At 34.5% G+C, this 26593-nt stretch overlaps 1 protein-coding gene across 3 annotated transcripts in view; it reads left to right on the forward strand.

Moving 5' to 3' along the window:
* The first annotated feature begins 32 nt into the window (after positions 1-32).
* Positions 33-26593, forward strand: part of LOC106618471 (Glycerol kinase 2) — a 31567-nt gene continuing 5006 nt past the window's right edge. Inside the window, exons 1-2 of one of the 3 annotated variants that reach the window (XM_036372147.2) lie at positions 33-237; positions 476-586. The gene's annotated coding sequence lies outside the window, so the exon portion shown is untranslated. Of the gene's footprint in view, positions 587-20021; positions 20367-26593 lie in introns of those variants that run through there. The other 2 variants (XM_070110985.1, XM_014236238.3) reach the window with 2 other exon arrangements.

Here is a 26593-nt window from a genome sequence, read left to right on the forward strand (position 1 = left end):
TAAAAAGCATGTGTTCAATCTAAAAGGTATTTTTTTAAAGGGTTCCAATTGGAATTGGTGAAAAGTGGGCTGTCATTTGTTGAGTTAACAATAATTATAATTATTAAACTGCGTTCGCTTATTTCGCCAACATCAACTGTACTAAACGGAGAAATTAAATAATAGTGCTTTTGTGTTAAAAGTTATAAATGGATATATATATATGTCTTTACGTGTTCAATGTTCAGATGATGCTCCGTTAGTACATAAAGTTATTGCGTAAATAACAGAATTGTAAAATATAAAAGTAAAAAATACCAATTAAATGATGACAGAAATTTCGTAAAACTAATTTTGCAATAATTTAAATTGGAAAAGTGTTTTTGCCTCCAAACTGACATGTATATGTGTTTACATACCTATGCAAATATGTACAAATGTTATAATAATAATAACAGTAATAATAATATAATCAAATTGAATTTAAACCAATCAGATTTTAGCACCAGGTGGGCTTGTCAAGGGCTTGTCACATATAAAGAGGTGGTAAAAAGTAAATAAAATGGTAACGCTGGTATCAGACCGAGGCTTTTAAGGCGTCAATTATGTGAGTAGATTTAGTAATTGGAATTAGTTAATGTTCTCAAATTACTGTTGTGAGTTGTACATACGCACACACATACATATGTTTGTATGTGCGTTACATACATATGTTTGTATGTGCGTTCATATGTATATAATTTGTATATGACTAACCTTTCAATGATTTTATTTGCGAAAATTACTTTTATTACTTATATTCGATTTGGTTTTATGCAATTAATATAATAGCTCAGTATTTGTGATGATTGGGCTATCCATAAAAATGGGCTCATAATTTTATATCTGTAGCAGACGAAGATTCTTTAAAGAATTGAAAAAAATGGCAAATGAGCGGAGTACCGATTTCCGTTCAAGTTTCGGACAAATTTAGTAATAAGCTATTCATTACATTGAGCTTTAACTAAGCCCGACTCTGACATTTACTGTGAATAAACTTTTAATTCATTTCTGTAAGGGTATTTGAAGCTCTAAAATACGACAAATGAATGAAATAATAATAATGTGGTCTATTATAAATTTATAATTGATTAGAGCTCTTCACTAGGAATACCTAAATACACATATGCATAGCATACTCGTATCTTAAGTATTATATATTTATTGCAAATGTAATATTTTGACATACAGATGTACCCTACCCTACCCAGTGACAGTCATCTGACCGGTAATATGACAGCCACAGCGAGCAGAACAAAGTTGTAACTGATGTAAACAAATGTTGTGTTTGATTTTGCATCTCTCTTTAACACATGGATATTCGCAATTGATTCACTTTATATATATACTGCTCACTCTCATGCCTTTTCCTGAGTCGTTGCTGATCGAAAATCCATCAAAGCAGCAATTTTTCAGTTATGACTGTAAATCTATCACAAGTGAAAAATTCTTTTGCGCGGTATATAATATAATTTTTATTTCTTTAATAAATTTAAACTTTTCAGAGAACGATCAATATCTTTTTTTTTCTGGAACCAATTTACCGTTTAAAAACAGAATTAGGTGTACATAGGTATATCTAAAATCTCGTCGTAGTAAAAGTGTTTAAGCAATTAATTACGAATATAGATCATTATCTACCTATCCAGAGATAAAAGTATTTTGACAACTTTATGATAAACAGAATTTTGGGTCGAAGTTAGCCACGTCAAAAATGAATTCAACGAATATTTACATATATGCAAATGTTTTTCTTCTTAATTCTCATTAAATACGAAATAAAACGTTATGAAAAAAGTTCTTGAAAGCGATTGAGAAGTTGATTTTAATTGAATTTTGCTCATCATCGTACTGAATATAAGTACATAAGTGAAATCGATTCGGTCTGATTAGATTATATTAGATTAATTTTGAGGTATGCACCGCGACCTACGGTCTATTGTGCCCTCCCCTAAGTCGTATCGTGTCATCTAGGCCCAGCATGTTGATAAATTCCAAAATTCTGCTGGGTGCTAGTGAGGCGATACAATCCCTGTGTGGAAACATGGATCCCAGGGCCTTGATTCTGCGTCTGCAGACTGCTGTGCAGTTTATCAGCAGATGTTCAGGGGTTTCCGGCTCTATGTCGCAGAACCGGCAGCTTGCAGAAGAGGCTATGCCCATGTTAAAGAGGTGCTTCTTGAGCCTGCAGTGGCCGGTGTAGAACGCTACCAGTAGCCGGAATTTGTTTCTTGGGAGATTTATTATGGCTTTGAACCGCTTAAGGTCGTAACCCCCCATTAGCAGTCTGGCATGGTGCATGCCCTGGAGTTGTTGCCAATTTATCTCCCTGCCTGCTCTTTCCTCCTTTCGGAGGAGCTCTTTGATGGTATGTGGACCAACCGCTATGTATGGTTCCGGCCCTACCATTTTTGTAGAGGCTGCAGAGCGAGCTAACTCGTCAGCTAGTTCGTTCCCAGCTATACCCCTATGGCCAGGCACCCAAATAAGGTGCACTCGGTTGTGCTCAGATAGGCTGTTCAGCCGTTCTATACACTCCATCACTAGAAGAGATCTGACCTCATAGGCAGAGATTGCTCTTAGTGCCGCCTGACTATCGCTGAGTATAGCGATACTTTTATTGCGATAGTTGCGTTGGAGGTTTATTTCTACACACCGACTTATAGCATAGACCTCGGCTTGGAAAATGCTAGGGAAACTTCCCATGGGAATGGAGAGTTTGGTGCTTGGCCCAGCGACCAGCTGCACCAATCCCCTCCTCCGTTTTCGACCCGTCGGTGTACCACTTGATGCTGCTACCCCTCAGCAGTAGGTCCAGTGAAGAGTCATTCCACTCAGATTTGCTGCCAAGGGTTACTTGGAACTTCCTGCTGAAGTTTACTACTTTGGTAATGCTATCCCTTGGGAGAAGGGCTAGTGGTATTTCCTCACTTAGCTCTTTCATCTGCTGGGATGAGATTACCTTCCCTTTGCCAGCTCCCTCTGCTGTCATTTGTAGCAGAGTTCGTCTGGCAGTCTGTTTGATTACCAGGTGTAGCGGTGAAAGTTCTAGCATGACTTCCAGTGCTGCGGTCGGACACGTTCGCATTGCTCCCGACGCGCAGATGCAGACAAGTCTTTGCAGCTTCGACAGTTTAAGTCCTACCGAAGTCTGCGATGCTTTCGAACCCCACGATACCGCTCCATACGTGATAATCGGTCTCACGATCATGGTGTACATCCACCTGATAGTCCTTGGGGAGCACCCCCAGAATTTTCCAGCAAGTCGGTTGCACACCATGACTGCTTTTGTAGCTTTGGTTAGGGTCTGGTCCACGTGCTGATTCCATCGCAATGTGGAATCCAGCGTGAGGCCAAGATACTTGATTGATGTTGATGTTTAAGCCAACCCCACTACACCATCCCTTTGCCAGTCCCAATCCCCTCTGAACGATATCGCAGAGTGTGTCTTCAAATTTTCCCCTAGCTAAGATAACAATGTCATCCGCATATCCCTGACAGCGGATTCCATTGCTAGTCAGCCGCTCAAGGAGATCGTCCACAACTAGGCTCCAAAGTAGGGGGATAGCACTCCACCCTGTGGGCAACCTCTTGTTGTTCCCAGACGAATTTTCGTTTCTCCTACTGCGGTGCTGCCACACTCCTTTTCTCCAGTGCTCTTTACACGCTCTCGTGTGACGTGTTGTCAAAAGCACCTTCTATGTCGAGGAAGGCGGATAACATCACCTCGCCCCCATCTAACGAATTCTGGATCTCTGAGGTTAGCTGGTACAGAGCAGTGTTTGTTGACCTGCCTGCTCTGTAAGCATGTTGCTTCTCATGAAGCGGTGAAGCCTTCAGCACCTTCGATCGTAATTCGTGGTCTATGATCTTTTCCATACTTTTGAGTAGGAAGGAAGTAAGACTGATTGGCCTGAACGATTTCGCCAATGAGTAGTCTTTCCTCCCTACTTTGGGTATGAAGATCACCTTTGCAGTGCGCCATGGTTCCGGGATATATGCCAGCGCTAAGCTATCTCTCATCAGCCGAACAAGATGGGGCAGTAGCACCTACTCCCCCTGTTGCAGAAAAGCTGGAAGGATACCAACCGCACCCGGTGACTTATATTTTTCAAAGGAGGCCAGAGCCCACTTGATGGAGTCTGCAGTGAAGAGCTGTTTTGCGACTGTCCAGTCCAAGCGTGACGGCCTTCGTTCGACCATAGGTCGAATCTGGTCCATAGCTCTTTCTTCTGCGCTGGACGTATAGGTCCCATCAGATCGTTTAATCGCTAGTACTGTGTCCGTCTTGCCACTAGCTAGAGCCTTATGCAGTCTAGCTGCCTCTGGGGTTGAGGAGACGCTCTCACAGAACTTCCTAAAGCTCTTCTGTTTCGCGGTCCTAATCTCCTTATTATAAGCAGTTAGGCTGCATCTGTAATCCTCCCAGTTTCCGGTGCGCTTAGCCTTATTGAATAGCTTGCGCACCGTTTTTCTTAGTACTGAGAGTTTACTAGACCACCAGGAGCAGTTACTGCTCTTTAGGGGGCAGCTGCTCTGATAAGCTTCTATATTGGATTGGTTTAGGGCAGACAGTCTGCTCTCCAATCCAGAAGCCGTTGCGCTTCTATCCAGCTGCTCCCTACTGCTAACATTTGTTATAAGCGAGTCCCGAAATTCGGTCTTTTAGAGCAATTAAATATTTTCCAAGATCATGCAAACAAATATTAATAGCAATAACTTTCGAAAATTTTCGAATTTCGAAAAATCGTCAAAATTGCATTTTTTATTTATCGTTTAGAAACAAAAAACGTTTATTGTACGTGGAAAACTTAACCATCGAAAACATGCAGGTACAGTGTAGGGAGATTTTTTCTCACGTGTAACTTAAAAATTCGTAATTTCAAATGTGATTTGTTTATAATTTCTATTGCAATAAATCCTTTAATATTAGTTAGCAGTTTTATTTGCCTTATATTGGACCAAAATTGTATTAGGTTTTAAAATTTTTTTATCGCAAAATTTTGTAGAAAGAATTAATATTGTGCTTGAAAGCTTTTAAGTTGGTTATATGTATATACTACGTATTTGTCACTGACTTCAGATTAAAATGTTTTATTTCCAGTACATCAACAGTTATTGCTTTACTTAGCAATATACTATGTATGTATGTATATGTTCAATTACGCGTGCTTTAGATTTTCATAAAAAAATGCGAGACACTCCCCTTCCAATAATTTCTACAGTTCTTAGATTGGGTATCATGATTCTTATTATAAGATTAGATTGTTATTGCTTAATAATTATTGCTTAATAACTCGTACCTTAAACGTTATGTGCAGTATTGTGTCAACCAGAGGTTTGAAAATCGTTACAGTGGGTGGTAAAATAGAGCTAAAACTAGGTGTTGGCTTTGTTGAAAAGGAAAACTCAAATTTCAAAATATCAACACTCAACAGCCATTTGTTAATTTTGTTTCATTTGCGAGGACACTACCCAAGTTAAACAGCATCATCCAAATCCCCTTGGCGTCATACTTAATAGAATAAGAATAGGCAATTAGAAAACCTGTCATATGGTCTGTAAATTGTAAACAAAAACGTATACATTTTCGTTCAATCGTAAAAGAAACTTAATTTATTAGTTTGTGGTGAATTTAGTAAAAAAAGTAAGAAAATGTTTCGGGAAAATACTCAAATAATTTTTATAAAATTACTTTTATTTATTGTACAATTATAAATATTTTAATCACATTAATGCATTAATTGGCAATCTTAAAACATATTTCATAGTAAAAACATAGACAAAAATTCATAAAGTAAACGATAAGTAACGATTTTTTAAAGATAAATTTTGGAAAGTTAATCAGCTAGAAACATTCGTAAATAAATAAAAAATTAAGTATACATCTTTTCCTTAAAGTTATTCAATATATTCAAACTCCAATATTTGCAAAAATAGTTTCCTGATTTTGACAGTTTAAGCAACTATTAGAAGGGTTGATAGTATTATATAATACATACAAGTGTCTGCGGTAGGTCTCTGCTAAAGTACAATTTAGTATAATGTTGCCGATTGGCAGCTGTATTTAGACAATTATAGATGCGTAAGAGGGGGTAAAACGAATGCTTAACTCAAAAAATTCATTTGCTTCAGTTTTTTCGTTCAAAAACTTGTGTTTCCCAAAATCAGGGCCGGCCCGAGACAAATTACCGCCCTGGGCAAATGCCAAATTTTCTTCTAAGCCTATTTTGTCTTAACAACAAAAATTATAACTTTTAGAAACTATTCAGGTCAATTTAATAAAAAAAAACACTCATATTCCAAATGGCTGTGTATGTATAAGTCAATATTACATAAAAATTCAAAAGTTTTAGCTCGTTTCAATTGATCGCATCGTTTATTGATTAAAGACAATGCAGTATTAAAAATGGCAAAATAGAAGTTAACTTTACAATTCCTTCTCATAATTGAACTGTCGTTTCTGCAGAGAATGTTAATGAATAGAGAAGGAGCAAATGTTAAATGAAAACTTTTTGAGTACTAATTTGTAATTCCACAAGAGGGAACATCGAAAAGTATAACTTCGAAAAAGAAAAATACACCACGCAATGTGCGAAATGCTATAAATAGACACAACGAATATTTCTAAATGAAATACCTATTTAGATTTATGTTTTCAATTTCTATGATATGACAAATTTATAATTATGAAAAACCTTTTGAATTAAAAATCTGTATTACCGGTAAAAACCCCAGAATTCATAATAAAATAAACATTTAATAAGCTAGTTTTCTAACTTATGTATGTGCGTTGCGTAAGCAATATACTTATTAAACAAATGATAATAATAAAACGGTGGCTAAGCGGCCACATTTCCACTTTTGTGGTGGCTTAGGTCGTAAGCGGGAAGGGGTTAAGCACAATCCGAATACGAGCCTATACGTTCGAATCCTAAAACGAATTTTATTTAATTTTTTTATTTTATTAATTGGAGTCTAAGCATATCATAATTCAATTTCTTTAATAGCATATTTTACTTCCTACTCTTAGATAATTAAAATACCTCTACTTAGATAATTAAAATATTTCAGGAAAATATGTTCATATGTTTGGGTTTATTGCATATTCCTTTATTTATGCGTATTTACACAAATGTGATAATCACACATACATTCATGAGTACACGTACGCTGATGCTTGCTTCTTCTTGCCCCGCACAAGCAATGACTTTTGTCAACGCTTTTTGCTTTTTGCGAGTTGAACGATCGCAGGCAAGGAGGGATTGGGGCGCACTACCACATAATTATTTCAGATATATATTTTATTTATCGAATTTAGTTTAAAAACGATTATAGGTATGAGTTTATGTGTATTTATATATATATATATATATATTATATTACGAAAATAATTCATAAATGCATCAGTATTTTTCAATACAAATTAAGCAACATATCAATATATTATGAGCCCTCACTTGACACGCCTATGTGCATGGTGGCAAGCCAACGAAATAACGGCGAGTTCGCGCGGACATTGTGTTGTTGAAAAAAACCAAATGACGACTTTGCCGACAAACATACATATTTATATACATAAATACAAACGAGCTCGCATACATATTGACGCCAAATTTTGCGCATCGTCGCGGAGTTGACAAAATTTGTTTCAATCGACAATTTTGCGACAGTGTCGATCGGCTATGTTGTCTCGTTTGTCCTTTTTGCAGTGGTTTGCTATTGAAAGTTGACTTATGCTCTTTTGAAATATTGCGATTACCAATTGGGCTGCATTTTCATAGCGTCGTATTTAGATAAAATGGGCTAAATCGAAAAACTATGAAACAATGATAATAAGTAAACATATAAAAGTACTATATGGACTGTGCTTAGAATATATAGAAGTAGTTAATGATTTCATATGAATGTCAATTTGATATAAATTTTATAATTTAATGCCATAAATAGTGCATAATATGCAAAAATATAAATATTATTTAAACTCGCTAAGAGGTCATGTTGCCAATTCTCCTTTTTGAAGTGAACATCAGACAAATTCTTCAATTTCTGATTTTTAGCAAATGTTGTGAGGAAGCAGCTTGTGGGCAACATACAAACGCGAGGGGGATGGTAGGATTTTCAGTGATACAAATTGTAAAATTGAAATTTTGCTGATTCTTCAATTTTACTGAAGACATTCATTTTTATTTTCGCGCATTTGCGGTAGGAATTCTATATGAAAACCAAATGTGGTTTACCAGGCGCACAGAAAAAATAGCGCGGCGCAGAGTTATGAACGAACGCACTTTGCTTTGAAGCAGCGCACGTTCCTGATTGATTTTTTGCGAAAGACATATTGAGGGACATACATATGTACATATATGCATATATATTTGGACATGCGAATGAAGGAAGGCAATTTCAAGAATATTCACATATAGACGTATGTACATTGAAGCAAGTAAACAACAATAGCTGTTTGAGTTTACAGATTAGACAAAATTACTCGAATATCATCTGTGGTGCTGCTTGTATAGCACACTTCCTTATTGCAATGAAATGTTTTGCCTAAGTTCAAATCCTATCATATTTTTATATATTATACTATTTTTTATTTTTATAACCCTTTTTTATGAAATGATATTTGAATTCTATTTTAATATTATTTCCCAAATTATTTATATTTTCTTGTCGGAAGTCAATTACTTTCGTTTTTATTATTTCAATTTTTGTTTATGCGCATATCAAAGAACATCTGTGCATATGTATAGTATATACATACATTTTGCTTATAGAGTGGTGTAGTTCGTTGCGTAAATTGACAGCTGTGGTGACATTTTATTTTCGAACTTGCGCGTTTTCGATGTTCCTTCTTAGCAATTAACATTTTAGTACTGCTAACATTTGCTCCTTCTCTACTCATCAACATTCTCTGGTGATAGCATGGCAACGTACATTACATAATACAACAACAACTACTGGGTGCTACCAGAGAATGTTGAAGAGTAGAGAAGGAGCAAATGTTAAATGAAAACTTTTTGAGTACTAATTTGTAATTCCACAAGAGGGAACATCGAAAAGTATAACTTCGAAAAAGAAAAATACACCACACAATATGCGAAATGCTATAAATAGACACAACGAATATTCCTATATGAAAAATCGTTGCGTATACCTATTTAGATTTATGTTTTCAATTTCTATGATATGACAAATTTATAATTATGAAAAGCCTTCTGAATTAAAAATCTGTATTACCGGTAAAAACCCCAGAATTCATAATAAAATAAACATTTAATAGGCTATTTTTCCAACTTATGTATGTGCGTTATGTGAGCAATTGCTTATTAAACAAAGGATAACAATAAAACGGTGGCTAAGCGGCCACATTTCCACTTTTGTGGTGGCTGAGGTCGTAAGCGGGAAGAGGTTAAGCACAATCCGAATACGAACCTATACGTTCGAATCCTAAAACTCATGAAACTGACATTTTATTTAATTTTTATTTTATTAATTGGAATCTAAGCACATCAGAATTTAATTACTTTAATAGCATATTTAACTTCCTGAGATAATTAAAATATTTCAGGAAAATATATTCATATGTTTGGGTTTATTGCATATTCCTTTATTTATGCGTATTTACACAAATGTGATAATCACACATACAGTGGATCACAGCTTATTTGATACAGCAGTCGATATAAATTTCGAATCCCAATATTTTTTAAACTGAAAGGAATATTGAAAAAATTTAAACGCTATATTTTAGAGTAAAGAATTTCATATATATAATGTACTTCATTTATTTAAAAAATATTTTATTTTCAACTATATGTACATAAAATTAAAATTACTGCTAAATTTCAGGTCACAGCTTATTTGATACAGATATTTTTCCATCACGAGGCGCCAGCTTGTCGCACCGCATAACTGTATTTTATTTTGCCATGCATATTGGCGTCGTTTATGATTAGTTTTAAATATTTTTTAGTGTGTTATAATAAACCATGGAGACAGCAAGTGCGTTTATATAAAAATGGGTCGTCGTACAACAATTGAGCAGCGTGAACTGGTCATAAACAAATTTAAAAACGGTAAATCGGTTCGACAAATTGGTGAAATTGTGAACCTTAGTGCCTCCACTGTACAGCACATCATTGAGCGATATTTACATGAAAATCGAGTGGAAAGTAAAGGCAGAAGTGCGCCAAACAAAATTTTTAGTGCTTCCGAAGAGCGCTATATTGTTCGAAAAATCAAGGTAAACCCCAAACTATCAGCTCCAAAATTGGTTGTGGATGTTCATCAGGAATTAGGAAAATCATGTAGTGCTGAAACTATCCGCCGCGTACTCCGCGAACATGATTTTAATGGTCGAGTTGCTCGTAAGAAACCATTTATTAGTAAAAAAAACCAAATATGTCGACTAAAGTTCGCTCAGGAACATGTTTGTAAGACCCATGATTTTTGGAACACGGTTATATTTTCAGACGAGTCGAAATTCAATATTTTTGGGTCCGACGGCATGTCTTACGTTTGGCGAAAAAAGAATAGAGAGCTAAATAAGGAGAACCTAAGAGCTACAGTGAAACATGGCGGTGGAAGTGTGATGGTTTGGGGTTGTATGTCCTCAGCCGGTGTAGGAAATTTGGAGTTTATTGAAGGGACAATGGACAAAAATATGTACCTTAATATCCTGAGAAGTAATTTGCTGCAAAGTGCCGAGAATCTTGGTATAAAAGAAAAATTCCGCTTTTATCAAGATAACGACCCAAAACACAAAGCAGCAGTCGTTCAATCCTGGCTCATATGGAACTGTCTCCATTTGATGACACCCCCGGCACAGTCACCTGATATGAATGTTATTGAAAATTTGTGGGCATTATTAGACAAAAACCTTCGAAGCCACAAAATTTCGAACAAAGAGGAATTGAACAAGGCGCTACTAGAGGAATGGCAGAAAATTACCCTAGAAACCACACAAAAGTTGGTCCATTCAATGCCAACCAGGATCCAGGCTCTTGTTAAGGCGAAAGGCTTTCACACAAAATATTAAGAATTTAAGATTGAAAGTGATTTGTTTTTGTTATTTTAGAAAGAATTGAACTGTATCAAATAAGCTGTGACCTGAAATTTAGCAGTAATTTTAATTTTATATACATATATTTGAAAATAAAATATTTTTTAAATAAATGAAGGACATTATATATATGAAATTCTTTACTCTAAAATATAGCGTTTAAATTTTTTCAAAATTCCTTTCAGTTTAGAAAATATTGGGATTCGAAATTTATATCGACTGCTGTATCAAATAAGCTGTGATCCACTGTACATTCATGAGTACACGTACGCTGATGCTTGCTTCTTCTTGCCCCGCACAAGCAATGACTTTTGTCCACACTTTTTGCTTTTTGCGAGTTGAACGATCGCAGGCAAGGAGGGATTGGGGCGCACTGCCACATAATTATTTCAGATATATTTTTATTAATCGAATTTATTTTAAAAACGATTATAAGTATGAATATATGTGTATTTATATTTTTATGTATATTAATATTATAATTCGAAAATAAGTAATTTATGCATCAGTATTTTTCAATTCAAATTAAGCAGCATATTAATATACTATGAGCCCTCAGTTGAAACGCCTTTGTGTATGGTGGCAAGCCAACGAGTTCGCGCGGACATTGTGTTGTTGAAAAAAACCAAATGACGATTTTGTCGACAAACATACATATATACATATGAGCTCGCATACATATTGACGCCGAATTTTGCGCATCGTGGCGAAGTTGATAAAATTTGTTTCAATCGACAATTTTACGTCAATGTCGATCGGCTATGTTGTCTCGTTTGTCCTTTTGCAGGGCTTTGCTGTTGAAAATTGACTTATGCTCTTTTGAAATATTGTGATTACCGATTGGGCTGCATTTTCATAGCGTCGTATTTAGATAAAATGAGCTAAATCGACAAACTATGAAATAATGATAATAAGTAAACATATAAAAGTACTATATGGACTGTGCTTAGAATATATAGAAGTAGTTAATGATTTCATATGAATGTCAATTTGATATAAATTTTATAATTTAATGCCATAAATAGTGCATAATATGAAAAAATATAAATATTATTTAAACTCGCTAAGAGGTCATGTTGCCAATTCTCCTTTTTGAAGTGAACATCAGACAAATTCTTCAATTTCTGATTTTTAGCAAATGTTGTGAGGAAGCAGCTTGTGGGCAACATACAAATGCGAGGGGGATGGTAGGATTTTCAGTGGTGGCTGTCAAATTGTAAAATTGAATTTTTCTCGTTTTACTCAATTCATTTATTTCGCATATGCGTAGGAATTCTATATGAAAACCAAATGTGGTTTACCAGGCGCACAGAAAAAATAGCGCGGCGCAGAGTTATGAACGAACGCACTTTGCTTTGAAGCAGCGCACGTTCCTTATGAATGAATTTGTTGTCGTTGTAATATAAAATACTTAGAAAATAAGCCGCGAGTTTGCTTGAATATTATTGGCCGATGCTGGTGCGTCTACGTTTTTTTGTCACTTGCGCGAATGTTTGATTTTTTGCGAAAGACATATTGAGGGACATACATATGTACATATGTTTACATATATGCAAATATATTTGGACATGCGAATGAAAGAAGGCAATTTCAAGAATATTTACATATGGACATATGAACATTTGAAGCAAGTAACCAATAATAGCTGTTTGAATTCACAGATTAGACTCAAGAGCTTGAATATTGTCTGTGGTGCTGCTTGTATAGCAGACTTCTTTATTGCAATGTGAAATATTTTGCCTAAGTTCAAATCCTATTAGATATTTTTTTATACTCTTTTTTTATTTTTATATTCCTTTTTTATTAAATGATATTTTAATTCTATTTTCATATTATTTCCCTCATTATTTATATTTTCTTGTCGGAAGTCAAGTACTTTCATTTTTATTATTTCAATTTTTGTTTATGCGCATATCAAAGAACATCTGCGCATATGTATGTATATACATTTTGCTTATAGAGTGGTGTAGTTCGTTGCGTAAATTGACAGCTGTGGTGACATTTTATTTTCGAACTTGCGCGTTTTCGATGTTCCTTCTTAGCAATTAACATTTTAGTACTGCTAACATTTGCTCCTTCTCTACTCTTCAACATTCTCTGGTGCTACTATTGAGTTGTTCACTTTTTTCAAAACCAACTTCACCCTTAACCGCTTTACCGTTATATATTTAAACAGCGGATATAGTAAGGTTTGTTTGTAAATTTTCTTAAATTTTTTGGATTAGTTTTTGTTTGGTGCTCTATCGAAGATGGAAGATCGAAAACAGCACTTTCGGCATATTTTAGAGTCTTACTATCAAAAGGGTAAAAATGCAGTTCAAGCAAGGCGAAAATTGTGTGATGTGTACGGAGAAGATGTGTTGACCGAAGTCCAAAGCTAAAATTGCTTTGCAAAATTTTGGTCCGGCAATTTCGATCCTGACGCTGCACCACGTTGAACAACTCGATAGATTGCTGAAAGATTAATTTTGTCCAATTTCATTTGACGCTTTACACAATAAAAAAATTCTGTTTAAATTGCACTACAAAAATGAATAAAGTAATTTTGTAAATTATTTTATATTTTATGAAAATAAAATTAAAATACATAAACAAATTAATAAATTATGTAAAGAAAGTTAGCCAAAATGCCGCCCTAAAATTCTTGCGCCCTAGGCAGTTGCCTAACTTGCCTATATGGACGTGTCGGCTCTGCTCGAAATTCTATATCTCACGAACCAATTGATCTTTTTGGTTAGTAAGCAAAATATGCTAATAGTGGCTCGAAAATTTGCATCATAGATCGAATACGGAAATATTATATAACTATAATATATACGTGCGTTTTTGTTTGTGAAAATTTGAACGTGAACATGGGCAATAGGTTTATTTATTGCTCATCTGAAGCTTAAACATTTTCCCATCTGTCTGGCAATTTGTTGATTCCTTCCCAAAAGAGTTGCTATGGCTTGACGGCCAAGAATGAATAAATTTTGTATATCCTGTTTTGATGTTAGCCGTAATCCAGTGAGGGTGTTCTGCGTCGATCGGAACCAATGTAAATCGAAAAGGTATCCATTATTCATTACCAGACGTAATCTGATGAAAAAATTACATCCTTTTGTAGCGAACAAGCAGCATTTCTGCAAAATCATCTATCAACGTCGCTTGGCTTCAATTCATATGGCACCCAATTTCCTTTTAAATTTCGACTGAGGCTTTCTTCGTATTAAAGTAATGAAGAAGAACTCCTCGGAAAAACATTTTTTCGGACACAAAGTTCGACATTACATGAGTGAAAAGATTATTGTTGTTTACGCATTAAATGAATGACATATACTTCGGAGTATTGGAACAATGGTCTGATAATCAAGTTACGCCATCTCTCCAGAAAACGATTTTATGAGAAGAATATCGACAAATCATCTAGAAATAGTGTAATGGTATTACATACATATGTATTTACACTTGTGCACGCCAGCCTCTGAACTTTTTGTAAAAGCTCTTTGTTCTTATGTATCATTGAACTTGCTTTGTGTCTAGGTGAATAACTAATTGCATACTCAGTGTGACGCCGTGTATTTTGGCAACAGAATTTCTTAAATAAATTGCATTGAAATGGTGAAGCTCTTCTAAAGACAGTACAGTGTATCTACCATATATTTGATGACAAAAATACGTTCCGTCGTGCAATTAATTTTACACCTGCTTATGTAAGTACATACCATATGGATTCAATAAACAGTATCTATGTATGTAGGTATGTGAAAGTCGAATTTCTTATTTGTATTTGCAAATTATATTAGAAAAGTGGCATTGGTGTTAACGAAAGGGGTGTGTATGCTATACTTCACATCAGCAACTGAATATGTATTGTATATTTTTAATGCTAAACACTTTAAACAACAAAGTATGAGCTACTCGATGTAAACGTGACTACAAAACTAAGAATTTCTATTTTGAAAGAGAGCAAAATAAAAGAGTTTTGAATGATAATACAGCTCTATAAAAAAAAAAAATTATTGCGCTTAATATTATATGTAAACGAAGTTGGATGTATTTAAATACCCTGATTACGAATTTATTCATAATTATTGAATGTGCTATTGTTTTAAAGATTTTTGCATATCTTATACCATATTTTGAACAATTATGGGCTTAAGGTAGGTAAAGTGGCTGTCATTCGACACACTTAGGCCTTTAGGAGGCCCATTGTGATAAATTATGGGTTTGTTAATAATAAAATGTATTTTTTCAGTAATGAGTAGGGTTTTGTTGTACGGTTTGAATAAAAATAAACATGAAAAGATCTAGAATTACAGTTAACAAAATATCCTGTTTTACTCAATGAAAATCTCTCTTTTGTTTTAAAGGTAAAAGTGAATTGGAGTGTGAAACGATTACTCCAAAGTTATTTCCTTAAAATGAATTCAGTGTTTTAATAGGTGATCATGTTAGGAATGATAAAGCAATTTTTCAAGGCGATGGACGGGGAAAAATATTGTTTGAATTACATTTGAAGGAAATTTCCGAAGCTTAGTATGGAAAAGTTGAGGATAGAATATTTGATAGTCTTCAAATACAACATTGAATGAAAGATACAGATTTTATAAAGTTATGACTGTGAATATGTGAAGCTTGGGAAAATTTTTTGTTTATAGTCGAAAATTTCTGAGTTGACTATATTTCACCAAATTTTAAAAAATTTGCTGACAAATTTAAAAAATGTTGAAGTAATTATTAGTATTGAGTTAGATTATCTTCGCAATCATCTGAATAAATTTTCGGATAATTTTGAAAATTATAGTAAGGCACAGACAAAGCGGTTTCATCAGGATCTAGAGGTAAAGTATCATGGTTAATGGGATCGTGATATGATGGCAAATTACTGTTGGTCCTTAAAAATAGATTTTTAACTGAAAAATTATAAAAGAATAACTTATAAAGGTGTTTTATCGGAATATACCTTATGATTTCGACAATTTACTCACTGTTTACTTGAATGTAACTTTATTTTTCGAAAACAATCTGACATTATAAATAAATATGTGATTTTGTTTTATGTTTTGTGCTTTTCCAATGTAAGAAGGAAATAAAGATTTAAAAATAAACGAGAGGAATCTTACAAAATAGTTGATAGTTTCATGATTTCTGAGCCCGAATATATCCAAAATAGGTCTTATATCTAGAGCAACAAAGTCATTGTAGACCAATGTAATACTACAAAAAAGTCAAAAGTATAAAAATACTATATAATTTTAATGTGTGATTATGCTTGTTGCAAGCATTTATTGAGGAGAAAGGAATATGAATAGTCAATGTGATAAATAGTTTCCGAGCTAGGTACAGTCATAAGGACGCTTCTGGGTTCCCATGTAATCAAACGATTTCGATTCCTAATTTTTAATAATGTAAGCACATTGCTCAAATTTTTTTAAAAATTCGTAAAATGATACACAGAAATGGAAAACATTGACTTTCATTAAAATTTAAAATCGTTATGCTTAGGAGATTTTTTATTTGCATGTTCGTCGTGAATATACGAGATTCATGAGCATTAACTGCCTCAATTTCTCAAGTCGATTAGTATTGGCAACTTTAAAGGATACATTATTTATTTCCAACCGTTTCGGCAGAATTCTAAATATTACTTTAAATATATTAATGCGTCAGTATACATCGTAAATTCTTGCGAAGTAAATATGATATAAATAATTCGTTTTTATAAAGTTATTTAGAAACAAGAAAAAACGTTAATTTCGACCCTCCGCAGGTGCATTTCTTATATTACAAAAGGGTATAAATATATTTTTTTCTGGATTTTGATCGTTTAGTTTGGATGGCAGCCATAAGCCATATCATATATGTATTATAAGCACTCCGATCTTTCTCTCTGTGGGTTACAAACTTCCTAGAAAACTTAATATACCCGGTTCAGGGTATAACAACGTTCGTAAATCTAAAAGATATCCAAGGTATTCCAACTACTAAACTTACAAAATATTGCCTGAATGTAACATTTCTGTATACTAAGGTTGGTTGAAAAGTTTCTGCGCTCGAAATGAAAAAATACTGTTTTTGGTACGAAATATATTTTCCTTATTCCAATAATTCCCAGTCAAATCTGGTGAATACGGTGGATGTTCAAGCAATTCTTAAAGTACGAATTGTTTTATCTTTCTGCAGATAATCAATCAAGAAAATTCCTTTTGCGTCCCAAAAAACTGATGCCATAACCTTCTTTGCTGATCGTTGTGACTTCTCCTACTTTGGAGCTGAACAACCAGTTTCAGTCCACTGTAAACCTTCTTGTTTCAATTTAGGAATATGGTGGTAGATCCAAGTCTCATCCATAGTTTAAAACGACGCAAGAAATCGGTTTTATTCTACTTAAAACGCAACAAATAATGCTGAGCAATTTATTTTCGATCCGATTTTTGTTAAATTGTTAACGTGTGCGGCACTAACATTCCAAACAACTTTTTCATATGTAATTCTCCATGTAAAATATGAAGTACTCGTTCGTCTGAGATGCCTATGGCATTAGCAATTTCACGCTAAGTCAAACATGGATCTTCACTAACCATATTATGAACATGCTCAATGATTTTTGGTGTGGTTGAGGTTTTTGGTAGTCCCTCGCGCGGGTCGTTTTCAAGCCTAGTACGAACACGTTTAAATTCACCTGCCCAAAAATCAACAGTGCGTTTTGAAGATGAGGATTCCTTATACACTTCTAACAACTGTTCATAAATATCCTTTCCTTCTAAACCTTTCAAAACAAAGAATCTAATCACTGTACGATATTACATTTTTTCCATATTAAAAAAATTCGTTGCCACGTCAACTTCAAATGGCTTGTAAACAAAGAATTAATAGACAGCATGACTTGTAACTCTGTATGTGTTCTCATGACAGATGTACCAACTTCAGTAATAGTAGTGTGATTAGTAGCCGGTAGCCATGTATAATGTTAATTCTGGCGCTACTAGCCATACATAATAGAGTTATAATACTCTTAACACAATTCTTCGACGAGATTCCTCTTATTTTTGTGGTGTATCCGTGTTGACGGCGGATAAATGTACATTTGCACTATGTATAATATTTAATCGATTTCAGCTGGCATTCATTATTGTGAAACTTTTATTTCATCCGCATTACTCAGCAACTCATCCATATTTTACTCGTATATGCTATGATGCGGTGTATAAATATATTGATATTTTTTTTTATACAAAAAGCACTTCACTTACTTATTGCTTATTTTGCTGAAATATATAGGTATGTATATTTGGGCATTAAAAAAAAAACATAAAATAAGTAAGGAAGCGCTAAGTTCGAGTGTAACCGAAAATATTGTACTCTCACAATTTAGGTGCCTCAAATTTTGTTAAATATTGTCAGGTTTTGACAAAACTTTCTGTTGAGAAATGTTTCCAAAGAATTCAACATTCATTATTCGACAAAACGGTGAAAGGATTACAATCATATTTGGTATATTATTAATTTATACTATAGGTGATATACTCACATAGTTCCCTTGCTACATTTCCAAACCCTTCGTGTCCAAACTATTTATATTAAAATCAAGCTAATTAGCTCAAATGAATCGAATGATGTATGGGGGCTTTAACCCGTTTTTTTCCATTTTTTTGCACAAGGACACACTATTATCGGAAAGATTTGTTCTGAATTTCAATAATATATCTCAGAAATTTACCTATATTATCAGTTAAATATCAGAGGTCAAAATCTACGGTATCTTGGGCTTTGAAAAGTTATGGTCTTTGTACAATGTTTTATTCCGATATCTATCTTCTTTGGTACTTGTTTCTAAATTGTAAAGTGAAAGAATCAAATCGAAATTAAAATTGTGATATAAGAGAAGTGGGCGTGGTTTTTCTCCGAATTCACTAATTTTCACAATGTAACATACTAATATCAAAATAATGCCATGCACCGAATTTGGTGGAAATTGGTTTATTTTTGGTAATTTTCGACTTAGTTTTTATATATATTTTCAATTAATGGCGTTTCGTGGGCGTGGCAGTGGTCCGATTACGCCATCTACAATATCGAACTTCTTATGAAGCCAAGGAGCATGTGTACCAAGTTTCCTAAAGATAAGGGACAGATATACAGACAATAATTCGGATTTCCACTTGTTTTGTCATGCTGTTCATTTATTTATGTACATATATAACTCTATATCTATTCGATTAGTTTTAGGTGTCACAAACCACCGTTATATGAACAAAACTATTATGCTCTGTAGCAATATGTTGTGAGAGTATATGAATGTAATGACTTAAGTATTCGCGAAACAAATGTTTTACGATATGATTATTTGTTTACTCGTAAATCTCTATGATGCAACGTGCGATTAGTTGAAATTGCTAATATTCTAACTATATTTTATCGCAAAGGCGAGCCCCAAAATAATATGCAATATATCTATCAAATATTATCACATTTACATGAATTTATTAAACATGTAGATTTTATCATAGCCACTCTTCACTCTTATCAACAAACACACATGCGTATTGTGGTTTTAACCACAGCTCCTAATTTACTGCACACCTTTCAACAAGTACCTTACCAAGCAAGCGTGTCGCAATATTCTTTGCTGTTGAATGAGGTCCATCTGCTTTTTCTTGGTTCGGTTGGATGCAACTCAGCTTTTTCCCACTTGTCATTGGCATTGTCATCGCTGTCGTCATTGGGACCCTTGGCCTCAACAACAGCAATTGGAATCGATTTTTCTTATCATAAATCCCGTAAATTTTTTTATAAATTAATATGTACATATACTTGTATGTATCTATATATACTTATACACGTATACAGTCAAGCGCTGTTCTACTGTTGTTATCGCATGAACATAAAAGTTCCATCGTCGTTCGGCGATCAGTTAGTTAATCGCCAATGCTTTCAAAATTGGCTGTGTCCACGTTTGTCGCTTAAATTCGACCGACAGTTTGTATTGCTTATAGCTGGTGGGCAGACGTGTTTCGCGCTTGAGAGCACACTGCATAGTAAAATAAATACTTGCATTTCTATACTAACACACTTACTACGCATCTGCATAAATAACGAATAACAATTTGGAGTTTTTGTTGTTGGTTTATTATCTTTGAACATCGAAAATCTGCGAGCGATCGTCAAATTGCCAGTTTCAAGCGCTGTTTTTACACATATATATATATCGTCGACTTCAGAAGTTCCAGAGTTGAATGTAATTAGACACAGTTTGTACTTTACCCTCTGAAGTAGACATATTTGAGTTGGATTAGTGAGTGTAAGTGCAAGTGTTTTGTATTGTTGTATTTAACATATTTGCCAATGTGAATGTTTACTGCGGCAATTAAAAAATAAATTCAATCATCGTAAACATTTTTAGATTAAACATACCGATTTGTAACGAAAAAAATAAGTGTTAGTTCTAATGAATCGAACGTAGCAAACTTTTAAAAGTGTGTAACATGTTTTATATACCAAAGGTTTAGTGATAAAGTAATTATTAGAGTAAGTTGTGAAAAACATTTAACAAGAAAAGATTAAAGTAGAATGCAAGGCGCATATATCTGATTATTTAATATGTACTATACTAATATTCCATTCAATTGGGAGTAAAGTACGCGACGCGTCTACGCAACTGTATGATAAACAAGAAAAGGCGTTAACTTCGGTCACACTGAAGCTATAATACCCTTCACAAATAAAAACGTTTTCCATGCAACCACTTGAATTTAATTAATAGTTAATTAGAATAGTTTTCTGATATCTCCGGTTCCGACAAATGAGCAGCTTCTTGATGAGAAAAGAACGTGTGCAAGATTTCAGATCGATATCTCAAAAACATGCAGACAGACCTGGCTAAATAGACTCAGCTTGTCACGCTGATTATGATATTAGAATTTGTGAACTGTTTTTTGGTACTTTACAATAGTACAATAAGATCGATAGTACTTTTGAATTATGCCACCTTATGACCAAAAATTATCCAAATCGGACCAAAAATATTCAAGCCCCTAGGTACCAAATATGTGGCTAGGGTCCCTATTGCGAACCTTTTATTAAAAATATCGGTCAATTTGTGATATATATAATAGAAATTCGGAGATAATTCTTTTCTGATAATAGTATGCCTGTCAAACATGAGTTAAATCGAATCAATAATTCCCTTAGTCACCATATACCTAATAGAAAAATTTTCGAACTTCCAGTTGACTTTGTACAGCATATACATATCTTATTATGTGAGTAATTTTAATGAAAGCGTTTTTAAAATGGATATGTCGGGTGAAAACTTTCCCTAGCCCCTATAAAACTAATATCAGAGTTTTCAAAGATCCGGTGGACTTTATTGTTGATGATATGTGAGGCACCTAAATTAAACTCAGAGAGCATTTTTTTCTGTTAATAATATGTAATAATACCAAAAGTAGATAAACTCGGTTCAATACTTATCTCCTATCTAGCTAATATAAGATTTTCAAATTTCCGGTTGTCTTTATACCGTATATATCAGCCAATATACTGGATATACTATAGTTTAATGCAAAAAATATCTAAAATTATATTATAATACATATAATGACTTTCGTTACTCTAACAAACGTAATTTCGAACATGTCGTTCAGTGTGTGAGTTATATACAATAATTATAAAATTGCTTGAAAATATGTTTTCAAGTATACCTCAGCAATGTCAAAGGTTAATGCCTAATGTACCCTGTATTGTGATTTCCGCTCTCCAGCTGACTTTAAACCGTTTAGGTTGACTAAAATATTTAATATTTTTATGAAATCAAGTGGACAAGGTTTCTTTCAAATTATAAATTATATTATTAATTTAGCGCATAATATGAATGGAGTTGGTCTAGACATTGATCAAAACCTCATATCTGTAACATAATGAATACCGATTCTCAGGATTGTTCGCATAGACTTTAGACACGGTGTGATATCACATGATGTTGATGACCAATCGCCCAGCCTAAAACGTTCAATTATCTGCTCACCGAAGTGTTCTCTCAATAAATCCATTGATTGATCGATGTGTGGAAAGTGGCGCCGTCGTGTTTTCGGTTACCATGGCGCGATAAAGGTCGCCATTGACGGTTACGTTCTCACCGGCATCATTTTTGAAGTAATATGGACTGATGATTCTACTGGCCCACAAACCGTTTTTTTTTCTGGATGAAATGGCAGCTCTTGCATCTCTTCAGGTTGCTCTTCGTCCCTTCGTCTTCGCCATTTTTCTTGTTTACATACCCATTGAGCCAGAAATGGGTCTTGTCACTGAACAAAATTTGCTTGGAACTTTTCAAGAGCCCATAGAGCGAAGCGATGTCGCTTTGGTAGGCCGAGCGGCTTCAGTTCTTGCACTAGCTGTGTTTTGTACTATTTCAATTTAAAATCTCGACGTAAAATGCGCCAAATCGTTCCATACGTCAGTTCGAGTTGGCGAACGGCGCCGAATCGACTCTCCACGGTCTTCGTGTACACTCTCAGCTACGGCCGCTATATTTTCTTCACTGCGTGCTGGACGTGGTCTATTCGGTCGAATATTATCCTATAATGAATGCTGTGTTTCAAGATGGGTGATGGTGTTGCGAATAGTACCCTTAGTGGGCCGATTATGTTGATCATAAGTTGAGCAAAGCGCGTGAAACACATTCTTTACAGACCGTGAACTTTTCTAATAAAGTTGATCGATTTGTAAGTCTTTCTATGATGAAATGCCAAACAATACTAAACAAAAACAAGTAAGGAAGGGCTAAGTTCGGATGTAACCGAACATTTTATACTCTCGCAAAGTCAAATGGTACACTCGTTTGAGATTTCTTTGTGGATTGACTGATATTTTCGGTAGAAGGTCAACTATAGGCACTGGGGTCTACATATATAGTACTTAGGGGCTTGAACAGTTTTGGTTCGATTTAGACAATTTTTGGTCACAAGGTGGCATACTTTAAACGTACCCAAAATTATTCACGCAAAGTTTTACCCCGATATAATCATTGTTGCTTGATATGCATAGTGGAAAGTGAAAGAATCAGATGGAATTGAAAATAGTGTTATATGGGTAATAGGCGTGGTTGTAGTCCGATTTCGCCCATTTTCGCACTTTAACATAGAAATATAAAAAGAACGTTATACACCGAATTTGGTTGAAATCGGTTAAGCAGCCCACTGAATAATTTTGAACGCGGTTCCTATAAAGTTATCTCATACCACCCCAGAGATAAAATTTAATGTCTCTGGCGTGTTTCGCGCTTGATTTATCGCGCTTTTAGTAGTTTTTAACAGTACCGTTATATGGGGAGTGGGCGGAGTTGCCACCCGATTTCACCCATTTTTCCACTGTAGGTAGAGGTTCTAAAAACATTTGCTTCCAGTGAACTTTGTTATTATAGCATTAGCGGTTTGGGAGATATGCACATTAAACCTATTAGGGGCGGGTCCCACTTAAAAAAAAATTTTAACAGCAGATGCCTCTCCCTAATGTGATCCTGTGTACCAAATAACAGTCTTGTATCTTATTGCGGAGCTTAGTTATGGCAATTTATTTGTTTTTGATTAATGGCGTTTTGTGGGCGTGGCAGTGGTCCGATTACGCCCATCTGCAATACCAACCGTCTCCCGGTACCAAGAAACATGTCTACCAAGTTTCATAAATATATCTCAATTTTTACTCAAGTTAGAGCTTGCACGGAGAAACGGACGGACGGACAGACAGTCACCCGGATTTCAACTCGTCTCTTCATCCTGATCATTTATATATATATATAACCCTATATCTAACTTGATTAGTTTTAGGTGATACAAACAACCGTTAAGTGAACAAAACTATTATACTTTGTAGCAACAGGTTGCGAGAGTATAATAACAGGACAGCTTGACACGACTCACGCGTGATCTGTTAAAAACAGGACTATTGAAAAAATTACCTCTGCTTGGATCACCCTTTATATCTCTATAGATTTTTAGTTTTAAAACCAACATTTAGATGAAGAAAAAACTATTATACTCTTATGAAACATGCTGCTGGTATATAAAAGCATATGAATATACCATTAAAGTGGACTGTGCAAATAATAAATAATGTGTTTTCGTTTGAGCGAAAACCATAGCGGCCTGCATACAAACATTCGTATGTACTTCCCGAGAATCAGATAAACCTATCGTTCCGCGGTTAATAATAAAATGCTTAAAATATGATGTACTAATAACGTCAACGACTTTAGTAATGTTGAAATGCAATGAGGTAGTCCAGAGCGGACTGCAGCGCACGTAGCCTAAAAAACCAGTTTTGCCTTGATATTTACACTACTCTTTATACACACAGTATGCAAAATATTTTGTTTATTCGCTTCTATGACGTCTATACTTTTTTCCGCTCTCGACATAAGGGGCTCGACCGAGTCACTCCCATGTTTATGTTTGTATATCACTTGGTAGCTTATCAATATACAGTGGATCACAGCTTATTTGATACAGCAGTCGATATAAATTTCGAATCCCAATATTTTTTAAACTGAAAGGAATATTGAAAAAATTTAAACGCTATATTTTAGAGTAAAGAATTTCATATATATAATGTACTTCATTTATTTAAAAAATATTTTATTTTCAACTATATGTACATAAAATTAAAATTACTGCTAAATTTCAGGTCACAGCTTATTTGATACAGATATTTTTCCATCACGAGGCGCCAGCTTGTCGCACCGCATAACTGTATTTTATTTTGCCATGCATATTGGCGTCGTTTATGATTAGTTTTAAATATTTTTTAGTGTGTTATAATAAACCATGGAGACAGCAAGTGCGTTTATATAAAAATGGGTCGTCGTACAACAATTGAGCAGCGTGAACTGGTCATAAACAAATTTAAAAACGGTAAATCGGTTCGACAAATTGGTGAAATTGTGAACCTTAGTGCCTCCACTGTACAGCACATCATTGAGCGATATTTACATGAAAATCGAGTGGAAAGTAAAGGCAGAAGTGCGCCAAACAAAATTTTTAGTGCTTCCGAAGAGCGCTATATTGTTCGAAAAATCAAGGTAAACCCCAAACTATCAGCTCCAAAATTGGTTGTGGATGTTCATCAGGAATTAGGAAAATCATGTAGTGCTGAAACTATCCGCCGCGTACTCCGCGAACATGATTTTAATGGTCGAGTTGCTCGTAAGAAACCATTTATTAGTAAAAAAAACCAAATATGTCGACTAAAGTTCGCTCAGGAACATGTTTGTAAGACCCATGATTTTTGGAACACGGTTATATTTTCAGACGAGTCGAAATTCAATATTTTTGGGTCCGACGGCATGTCTTACGTTTGGCGAAAAAAGAATAGAGAGCTAAATAAGGAGAACCTAAGAGCTACAGTGAAACATGGCGGTGGAAGTGTGATGGTTTGGGGTTGTATGTCCTCAGCCGGTGTAGGAAATTTGGAGTTTATTGAAGGGACAATGGACAAAAATATGTACCTTAATATCCTGAGAAGTAATTTGCTGCAAAGTGCCGAGAATCTTGGTATAAAAGAAAAATTCCGCTTTTATCAAGATAACGACCCAAAACACAAAGCAGCAGTCGTTCAATCCTGGCTCATATGGAACTGTCTCCATTTGATGACACCCCCGGCACAGTCACCTGATATGAATGTTATTGAAAATTTGTGGGCATTATTAGACAAAAACCTTCGAAGCCACAAAATTTCGAACAAAGAGGAATTGAACAAGGCGCTACTAGAGGAATGGCAGAAAATTACCCTAGAAACCACACAAAAGTTGGTCCATTCAATGCCAACCAGGATCCAGGCTCTTGTTAAGGCGAAAGGCTTTCACACAAAATATTAAGAATTTAAGATTGAAAGTGATTTGTTTTTGTTATTTTAGAAAGAATTGAACTGTATCAAATAAGCTGTGACCTGAAATTTAGCAGTAATTTTAATTTTATATACATATATTTGAAAATAAAATATTTTTTAAATAAATGAAGGACATTATATATATGAAATTCTTTACTCTAAAATATAGCGTTTAAATTTTTTCAAAATTCCTTTCAGTTTAGAAAATATTGGGATTCGAAATTTATATCGACTGCTGTATCAAATAAGCTGTGATCCACTGTATGAAGAACGTACAAAAGTGTGCTTACGCATGTGTGTAAACACCATTTTTACATATACACGTTTATATACGTTACAGTACCGATTCCATAAGTACAAGTATATTCTATAAAAGAGATTTGTGGGGTCAAGTTATTTGTTTTTACTCAAACTTCTGATAAATTTTCCTTTACATTATCTGATATGCGAAAAAGTACTTTCCCAAATTGCTAGGCAAACATATCAAATAAAATAGTTAACTACTTTTCAAGAGATAGCTTTTTTAAGTTTGCATAAATGATTTCACTGATACGTATGCATTTTCATTAACAATAATAATATTGAAATGTATTCACCGATCGCCGAAAAGTTACAGAGCCATAATCGAATTTTTAAATTCATTAC

The sequence above is a fragment of the Bactrocera oleae genome, chromosome 6, assembly GCF_042242935.1.
Source record: "Bactrocera oleae isolate idBacOlea1 chromosome 6, idBacOlea1, whole genome shotgun sequence".
Taxonomy (NCBI): domain Eukaryota; kingdom Metazoa; phylum Arthropoda; class Insecta; order Diptera; family Tephritidae; genus Bactrocera; species Bactrocera oleae.